A 10,056-nucleotide genomic window follows, 5' to 3' on the forward strand; every position below is an offset into this window, starting at 1 on the left:
TTCAATGACTTGTTAATTTCTTGAAAAATCCACTATCAGTTTTTTAAATTCTATTGTCAATAATAATGTCACAAAATCTGGCTTAATTTTTGATTATTACCTAATTCAACATAAAAGTTGCTCATATTATTTACAAGATAGTTCTAGTGTGAAAAATGGTTGATATTTTCATGTACATGATTAAGAAGAAAGTTAAAAAATACACATCTCAGAACTTCACTCATTCATCAATGATATATCAACACTTTTGTTGAATCAATGAACAGTTTTCAAATACTGCAAGATTTCCTCAACTTTTCATACAGAATAGCGTCTAGTAGTTAAGACACATAACACATTTTTAAGCTTAATCCATATTAAGATTTCACCTATCACTTTCTTCAGTTTAGACAATCAACAAGTAAACCAACCCCTACTTTGCAGTCAACTACCTTGCTGTAAATACTCCCATCACCCTTCAGGAGCACACCATTATACAGTGTTTCTACCACACAGTACAACAGACGTGAATAACCTCAAGTGTGTAGACGTTAGGTTGTGGAGAGATTTGCGTATCTATTACCTTAAATGTAATGATAACCTATTTACTTTCAAATTTGTATACACTTGAACTTTTTAACTGAAGTACAGTTGATTTACAATGTTGTGTTAGCTTCTGGCTTACAGAGAAGTGATTTGAGTTATATATATTCTTTTCCATTATAGGTTATTACAACACACAATAGGACCTTGTTGTTTATCTTCTTTATATATAAAAGTTTGTATCTGCTAATTCCAAACTCCTAATTCATTCCTCTCTCCTCTTTGCCTTTCATAACTGTAAGTTTGTTTTCTATCTCTGTAAGTCTATTCCTGTCTTGTAAATAAGTTCATTTGTATCGTATTTTAGATTCCATATGTAAGTAATATCATACTTGTCTTGTGCTTGTCTTTCTGACTTGTTTCACTTAGTATGATAATCTCTAGGTCTATCCATGTTGATGCAAATGGCATTACTTCATTCTTTTTTATGGCTGAGTTATACTTGAAGTTTTAATAATATCTATGTTTAACAATCAGCTCAAATTTAACAATTGATTCTTGCAAGCCAGTTCAAGCCATGTCCAGAACATACTGCACTTAATGACAGAATTGAGGAAACACAAACATACTTATATCACTACAATAGGTACTAGGTTCTTTATCATCACTACAGATCAGATCAATGTATTCAAGAACAGGTATTGATGGTCTCTCCTAAAAAGGAAGTCAGCAGACTTACAAGTCATGAACAATCATTGAAACCACATGTACATTTACAATCACTGGGGTTTTTTGGTTGGAATTAACAAGAATTCCTATGAAGAAGAGGCCTCACAGGTGGCACAAAATAATCAGAAACAGAAGCAGCAGACGTAAAGATTCAGAGAAGACCAATATGCAAAATGACAAAACCGAAAAGAGCCTAAATATACATAGAGGGGGAAAAAGCCAAATATTCCTTGGAAATAGGGAAACAGTCCAAGGATAATGTTAAAAATACAGATATCATGGTACAGTATTTTACAACTGGGATGGTTATCAATAATCTTTTAGATCTCTAAGCTCAAAATCATGGAGTTCTTTGACAGTTCGGCTTCATCCTCTTTATCTTTATGAAATCAAATATCAAATTTCCTCAATCCTTTCCTAACACACATACTACCTTCAACATCAATAAGGCCTTAAATACCCCAGTCAAAACCTAGATTTTATTCTACAGGCAAAGGAATCAAATTAGTAGTGTTGAGATGGGAACCACATTAGAGATGTGTTTCAGGGAGATTAGCAGAGTATGAAATGGGGGATTAGTTAACAAGATAACCAATTCACACAAACAGTAATGTAGTACTAATGTAGAGTGAGGGCAAGGAGAACAGTGAGCCAGCTGGCGGCCTCTTCTGCAGTACACTGGACTTCAGAAAAATTACGCCAAAGATACTGGTGCTCTCTGTACTCCCCAATTTTCATCATTCCTTCCTTTCAGCATATTGTGTTTCAGTTCAGTTCAGTCCCTCAGCCGTGTCCGACTCTTTGAGACGCCATGGACTACAGCACGCCAGGCTTCCCTGTCCATCACCAGCTCCCAGAAATTGGTCAAACTCATGTCCATCGAGTCAGTGATGCCATCCAACCATCTCATCTTCTGTTGTCCCCTTCTCCTCCTGCCTTCAATCTTTCCCAGCATCAGGATCTTTTCCAAGGAGTCAGATTTTCGCATCAGGTGGCCAAAGTATAGGAGTCTCAGCTTCAGCATGAGTCCTTCCGATGAATATTCAGGACTGATTTCCTTTAGGATTGACTGGTTTGATCTCCTTGCAGTTCAAGGGACTCTCTAGAGTCTTCTCCAACACCACAGTTCAAAAGCATCAATAAACAATATTGTGTTTAGTTTGGCGTTTATATATATGGCAACATACAGAGATGATGCTATGCCATAATGCAAACTGATGGCTGGAAAATTAGATTTATATGAGAAAACTAAGAAACGTAAACCAGAATACATCAAGGAGTAACATTCTTCTTGATAAAAGATATAAAAAGAACACAAAAATTTTTTGTATCTGACAACACTCAAGCAGAGACTTGTACCCAGTAGCATTTCATCTTTGCTGGATGGTACTATAAAAAATATAGTAATAAAACACATCCTGATGGAACCCAGCATAGGATAGGGTGAGAGGAAAGTAAATTCTGATCTGAATGTAGCTTAAAATAGAATTGAATTCTAATTTTTCTGTGCCACCATTTAAATGCAACAGGAATATTTTTACTAGATTCTTCTCATATTGTAATTCCACTCAGAGCATATAATTCACTTCTTATGGAGCTGTCAAATTTTTAATCCTCTATTTGTAAACAAAGCTATTTCTATTTATAAGAGGTTCTATCAGGTTGGATATACACTCCTCTGGATGCAAAAATACAAAAAATTCTCTATATTTAAAGTAAATTTAAATTGAGTTCTAAACCTCAGCTGAACACAAGTGGATATATTAACTGTCAGAATTTACAACATAATTATGCATTTAAACCTCAGAGTATGACACTAAAATTGTACCTATTTTTCCAAATTAATTTTATAGAATTTTACTGTATTTCTCAAAGTAAAACACATACCATAAACACTTACATTATGCATATCTAGAGGTGCACAAAACACCATCAAAGTTATCATATCCTATTCATTGTCTTTACACCATAGTCAGAATCTAAACTATTTTTCCTAATGACCCCTGCAGTCCTCTTGCCTAATGTTTTTCAGTACGAAAACAGACATCATGGCTCTTCAGTTTCCATAGCTGCATCATTTATTCCTCACCGTATGGGGAGGTGAAGTCAGCATACAGTTCTTGGTACCTCAAAGCTCCAAGTGTCAAGAAGAGAGTATCATATGAACAATTTTGGGGAAGAACATCAAAGAAATGATCTGGTAAAGAATTTCTATATAACCCTAAGAAAACAACAAAAACAAAGTTACCACAATCCTTCGGGAGGGAATTTTGTTTGATTTAAAACCAAGTCATTTACATGAGTGCCCTAAGCCTACAGCAACTAAGAAACACACAAACATTGTGTGTTTCTGGGTCAACAGGAACCCAGTTAAAGAAAGACTATACTTCTAATAGCAAACCTCAACTAACTATATTCAAAAAGAGTAGTTCACAGTAGACACATTCTCCAGCTAATTGAGATACTACTTTAAGCAGAGACTTTGTAAAACTTAACAGTTTGGGATGGAAATTATCCTGAAATATATCACAATACCCCATTCGGTTATTGCAACCAATGTTTTACTGTGTTCAGAGCTACCTATTGGCACCCCACTCCAGTACTCTTGCCTGGAAAATCCCATGGACAGCGGAGCTGGTAGGCTGCAGTCCGTGGGGTTGCTAAGAGTCGGACACGACTGAGCAACTTCACTTTCACTTTTCACTTTCATGCATTGGAGAAGGAAATGGCAACCCACTCCAGTGTTCTTGCCTGGAGAATCCCAGGGACAGAGGGGCCCGGTAGGAGGCCGTCTGTGGGGTCGCACAGACACGACTGAAGCGACTTAGCAGTAGCAGCAGCATACCCCTGCACCAACATTAGGGTTCCCAAGCCCCACCATCAAATCCTCATTCCATAGGTCTGCAGCGGGGAGCAGGATTCTGCACACTTCCACTCCCTCATGCTTGAAAACTCTGTCAGAAGGGGATAAACACAGAAAGATACAGGATGCTCCTGTGATGCAGGCCCCTCACTGTGAACCTGGCCTGCGGGACTGTGATGTAACAGGGTGACCTCAGAGCTCAGTGAGGTCTTCAGGGCACCTGCCCCCACTCTACAGAGACACACAGGCTCTGATGCTGACCTCCTGCAGCCCGCCTCCTTCCCCCTCACTAGCCGCCCCTTCTCCCTAACCTGGGGGCCATCTTGCAGAAGTTACTCTGGTCTCAATTCAAACACAGTCTTAGGAGACCAGAACCCTGTGCACACCAGCGGCTCCATGTGCAAAGCAGAGGAGGAGGCGTGATCCAGGCTCCAACAGGCCCGCAGGCCACAGTCTCTGGGATGGCTAAGGGGGTGACCGAGACCTCTCTCTGGGCAACCGCTCTACTCCTGTGCCCTGCTCCATAGTGTCCAGTCTGATACCCACTCCTGTGTCCTGCTCCACGGTGTCCACTCTGATACCTGCTCCTGTGTCCTGCTCCACGGTGTCCACTCTGATACCTACTCCTGAGAGGGTAACAGGCAAGAAGGCCAGGGGTCTCCAAATGGAGGAAATAGCCTGCAAGTGTCAGACATTTTTATCTCTCTTAAGCGGCAGGAGGAAACAAACTACGGATATTTTTTCCTTCTCTGTACAAATTTAAAAGGAGGTTTCTCTTCAAATACTGTGTTGCCATAACAACACCTGGTTTCACCTGAAGTTAACTATTTTCAAACCTAGAAACAACCAATGCCTTTTTCTTATGGAAATGTTTGTCTTAAGCTATGCTAATGTAGTATGCATTTACCCCAAACTCTGTCTTCAAGTCGGTTCTGCCTCTAGGCTCAGAACTGACTTGAAAAACCAGTTTGTTATACTCAGATATTGTTCCCCTAATCTATGTAAATGAAACTATTTGTATGGTAATCTGCCCTTCTTCAAGATTCAAGTTAATCATTTTACGGCCCAGGATGAATCATTTGGTGCCAAGATTATCCCAAAATGCATCTTATGGGTGAGGGGCCTGGTCCCATTCTGAGTTTTAAAACATTTCTTTCTTTTATTAACAGACTGCTAGTGACTGCTAGCTGCCCTGGTGGCTCAGAGATTAAAGCAGTCTGCCTGCAATGCGGGAGACCAGGGTTCAATCCCTGGGTCCGGAAGATCCCCTGGAGAAGGAAATGGCAACCCACTCCAGTACTCTTGCCTGGAGAATCCCATGGACAGAGGAGACTGGTAGGCTACAGTCCACGGGGTCACAAAGAGTCAGACACAACTGAGGGACTTCACATACACACAAAAGTATGTTGTATGTATATAACATCCAGCTGAAGACTAGCAGGGGGGTACTCTTTCTGCCATCTTTTGATGCCTATGTCAGAAGCTTTCTCTATCTCCTTTATACTTTAATGAAACTATTACACAAAAGCTCTGAGCGATCAAGCCTCGTTTCTGGCCCTGGATTGAATTCTTCTCCTGCAGGGGCCAAGAATCCCAGCGTCTTTGCGTGATTCAAAAACAACCTTTCACTCCTGTGCCCTGCTCCACGGTGTCCACTCTGATACCCACTCCTGTGCCCTGCTCCACGTTGTCCAGTTTGATACCCACTCCTGTGTCCTGCTCCACGGTGTCCACTCTGATACCCACTCCTGTATCCTGCTCCACGGTGTCCACTCTGATACCCACTCCTGTGCCCTGCTCCACGGTGTCCACTGATACCCGCTCCTGTGTCCTGCTCCACGGTGTCCACTGATACCCGCTCCTGTGTCCTGCTCCACGGTGTTCATTCTGATACCCGCTCCTGTGTCCTGCTCCACGGTGTCCAGTCTGATACCCACTCCTGTGCCCTGCTCCACAATGTCCAGTCTGTATGAGACGTCCACACGTTTGCTGGACGATGAGTGAACAGGCGAGGGGAAATCACATCGTGGCTTGTCCCGCACAATCTCTGACTCGGAAAACCCAAACACCGCTGCTACTTACACTCACAAACTGGATGTCATCTTCGTTTTCCTCCACGGCTGACTCGGACGCCTCAGGCCCAGCTGGAAGGGACACATTCTATTATCTATAAAATTAGCCAAAACACGGTTATCCAGACAACCACGGCTTGCAGGAGGCGATTTTTCCAAAGGAAATGAAAAGGCAGAGCTCTCGAGGAGACCGCCCGGAGCCCCAGCCCCCGCGACCCGCCGGAGAACAGCGCTGGCGCTGGGGACCGCAGGCCCCTGCCGGCCCCTTCTCCAGAGGAAGGAAGCCTGCCCACAGGGCCAACGGGCCTCGGAACCCGCGCCGTGCCCTCGGTTCCCCAGTCCCCCGGAGCCCAGGCTCCTCAGGACCCTAGAGTCCCCAAGTCCCAGGTCCCGCACAGCACCTACCGGACTCTGGCTCAAGGCTGGACCCAGCCCACCACGCATTTCCGACCCTGCACCTCCCGTCTCCCACAGTCGTCGCTGCCACCACAGCAGAAAAGACCGCTAGCCGCGCCCGGCAGAGGCCCCCCGCTAGGGTAGCGGCGCCCAGCCTCCCTGCACAGCGCCCGCCTCCTCCCCCGCCTTCAGGGCCTCTGGGAACTGTAGTCCGCTCGGCCAGCCTCGCCGCAAGAGCTACTGGGAAATGTAGTTCCGATCGCGAGACCGGTCGGCGTGCGGCGTGGCGCGAACAAGGAGCTATGAGGCTTGCGCTCCTCCTAAAGCCTGTGCTACTCAAGTAAAATCATAGGGGATCTTTCTTTTCCAGCACCCCCCCTCTCTTTCTCTCTCTTTTAAACCAAAACTATCGTCTAGATACTTTATAGTGAGATAGTGGCCAGGATTTTGTTTATAATTGATTGTTAAGTCGCTCAATCCTGTCTGACTCTTTGCAGCCCCATGGACTGCGGCCTGCCAGGCTTCCCTGTCCTTTACCATCTCCCGGAATTTGCTCAAGCTCATGTCCATTGAGTCGGTGATGCCATCCAACCATCTCATCCTCTGTCCTGCCTTCAATCCTTCCCAGCATCAGGATCTTTTCCAATGATGAGTCACTTCTTCCCATCAGGTGGCTGAAGTATTGGAGTTTCAGCTTCAGCATCAGTCCTTCCAATGAATATTCAGGACTGATTTCCTTTAGGATGGACTAGTTGGATCTCCTTGCAGTCCAAGGGACTCTCAAGGATCTTCTCCAATACCACAGTTGGAAAGCATCAATTCTTTGGCTCAGCCTTCTTTATGGCCCAACTCTCACATCTAAACAACTGTAAATAGATAAAATGTGTGAAAACCAGTATTAACTGAGAACATGCAGAGCTTTTTCTCCTTTCCCATCAGTCTGTAGTCTGACAAAACTGATTCTGTATCACCACAGAATCACCTTTATGATCCTGGCCTGCAGTAAGCAAGGTCATACAGTGGTGGAACCATGGGGCATCTCAGGGGATATGAATGTCATTATTATGAGATTTTAGGGAAGGGTGTAGGGAGGTGAAATGTTGGTGAATCAGTGTTCTCATAGGGTCACAGTCAACTTTAGGGCCATGTGTAAAGGGTTCAGTGTTAGGTCTGGGTTGCAAAGGGTCTTGCCAACTTGGGAACTTCAGGTTAATATAGATACTTGAGATATATATATATATATATACACTTAATATAGATCATTTGATATGTCCAGAAACTCCTGCACTGGGCATGAGATAGGCTGGTTCTCTGTGTTGAAGAGACCAGCCAACAGAAGGGTATTTCACTCTTCCTGATATATTTTCAAAGAACAAAGTGTCTCATACTCTGATTTTAGAGAACAAAGTTTCTCGTTGAGCAGGTAAAAAGCTCTATTTATCAAAGCCACTTCGACTTTCTGCGGTGTTTCTTTGGGAGGAATCTTGTCCCTTGTTAATGTTTCAGCAGACTTTATGTGCACGAGTTATTTTTGCCCAGCAGACATTTAATTTCTTGTGGGAGATCTCTTCTGCCGGTGTAAATGAGAACATGGCTGGTATTAGATTCAACTGTTTTTTTATTTTTTTTCTTTCTTATTCACATATTGCACAAAGAGTGCACAAAAAGTACAGGTGTATTTGTTCCAACTTAATTTGGGGCTTGTAAAGTTGAGAACAGGATGACCTCCACAATGACCTCCCCAAAAGCTGCAGGTAAAGTAACCGTTTCTAAATCCCTTAAATGTCTAGGAAAGATTTGCATTTAAAAGGTTTTCCTAATGTTCTAATAAGCATTCAGTAGAAATGTACTGTGATAGTTTGCTGGCTGGGGGGTGAGGGGTGGGGGTTAGTGGGGGACAGGGGTGAGGGGTGGTGGGGGGATAGTTCAGTTAAGCTCTTGGAAAACAACAGCCAAGTATGTGTCTAGAGCCTGAATGGGCTCATGACCTCCAGTTTGGTATTTGTTGAGGGGACAGTCTTTTCCATTTAGGATACTCAGATGGCACTAATGGTAAAGAACCCACCTGCCCATGCAGGAGATGTAAGAGATGCGGTTTGCATTGTAAGGGGTTGGGAAGATCCCCTGGAGGAGGAAATGGCAACCCACTCCAGCATTCTTCCCTGGAGAATCCCATGGACAGAGAAGCCTTGTAGGCTACAGTCCATGGAAGAGCAAAGAGCCAGACACAACGGAGTGACTAAGAACAGCACAGCATAGCTATGACTAACAATGCTGAGCATCTTTTTATGAATTCCTTTGCCATTGGCTTCCCTAGTGGCTCAGATGGTAAAGAAACTGCCTGCAATGTGGGAGACCTGGGTTTGATTCCTGGGTTGGGAAGATCCCCTGAAGAAGGGAATGGCTACCCACTCCAGTATCCTTGGGGCTTCCTAGGTGGTTCAGTGGTAAAAGAATCCACCTGCCAATGCAAGAGATGCAGGAGACATAGGTTTGATCGCTGAATCAGGAAGATCCCCTGGAGAAGGAAATGACAATCCATTCCACTGTTCTTGCCTGGGAAATCTCTTGGACAGAGGTGCCTGGCAGGCTCCAGTCCTTGGGATTGCAAAAGGGTCGGATATTATTTAGTAAATAAACAACAACAGCAAGTATCTTCATTGATAGTGTCTGTTAAAACCTTCTGTTCATTATTTAAATGGGTTATTTGTTTTCTTTTTTTTAAAAAAATATATATTGTATTGAAGTATAGTTGACTTACAATGTTTCAGGTACACAGTAAGGTGATTCAGATATACAAATACACATTATTATTTTTGAAATTATTTTACATCATAGATTATTACAAGATATTGACTATAGTTCCCTGTGCTGTATAGTAAACCTTTGTTGCTTGTTGAACATTTATTTTTAAAGTAGAAATCTAGCATTCTATTCATAGTAAGTCAAACAAATGGAATCAAAATGTCATAAACTTTTTAGTTAGGCAAAATAAATGTTTTCTAAAATATATATTGCTGGGAAAGATTGAAGGTGGAAGGAGAAGGAGACGACAGAGGATGAGATGGTTGGATGGCATCACCAACTCAATGGACATGAGTTTGAGTAAACTCCGGAAGTTGGTGATAGACAGGGAGGCCTGGTTTGCTGCAGTCCATGGGGTTGCAAAGAGTCAGACACGACTGAACAACTGACCTGAACTGAAAATATGTATTATACATACATATATATGTATACAAAAGCTTTTCTACTACACTTGATACAAAATTGAGAAAGAATAGACAAAAAAGAAGATGAGATGGCGAAACTGGAAAACATAAACTAAATGAAATGGGAGCACTGACTATGAAATAGAAAAAGTGAAACAAACTAGACAAAAATAAAAGATCATCATATAGTCCAGTTGTTCTTAAATGAGAAAAAAAAGCAATACCTTAGCATTTGTGTTTTTCAAAAAATTTCAAAATCCGATAT

The 10,056-nt window shown here is 42.6% G+C and overlaps 1 long non-coding RNA gene across 1 annotated transcript; it reads right to left on the reverse strand.

Moving 5' to 3' along the window:
• Nucleotides 1-991: 991 nt before the first annotated feature.
• Nucleotides 992-7,191, reverse strand: LOC133236037 (uncharacterized). The gene is made up of 2 exons (XR_009732709.1): nt 6,592-7,191; nt 992-6,258 (listed from the first exon to the last, which is right to left on the reverse strand). It is a non-coding gene; the product is annotated as an uncharacterized LOC133236037 (long non-coding RNA).
• Nucleotides 7,192-10,056: the final 2,865 nt, after the last annotated feature.

Source organism: Bos javanicus, chromosome 23 (genome assembly GCF_032452875.1).
Source record: "Bos javanicus breed banteng chromosome 23, ARS-OSU_banteng_1.0, whole genome shotgun sequence".
In the NCBI taxonomy this organism is placed as follows: domain Eukaryota; kingdom Metazoa; phylum Chordata; class Mammalia; order Artiodactyla; family Bovidae; genus Bos; species Bos javanicus.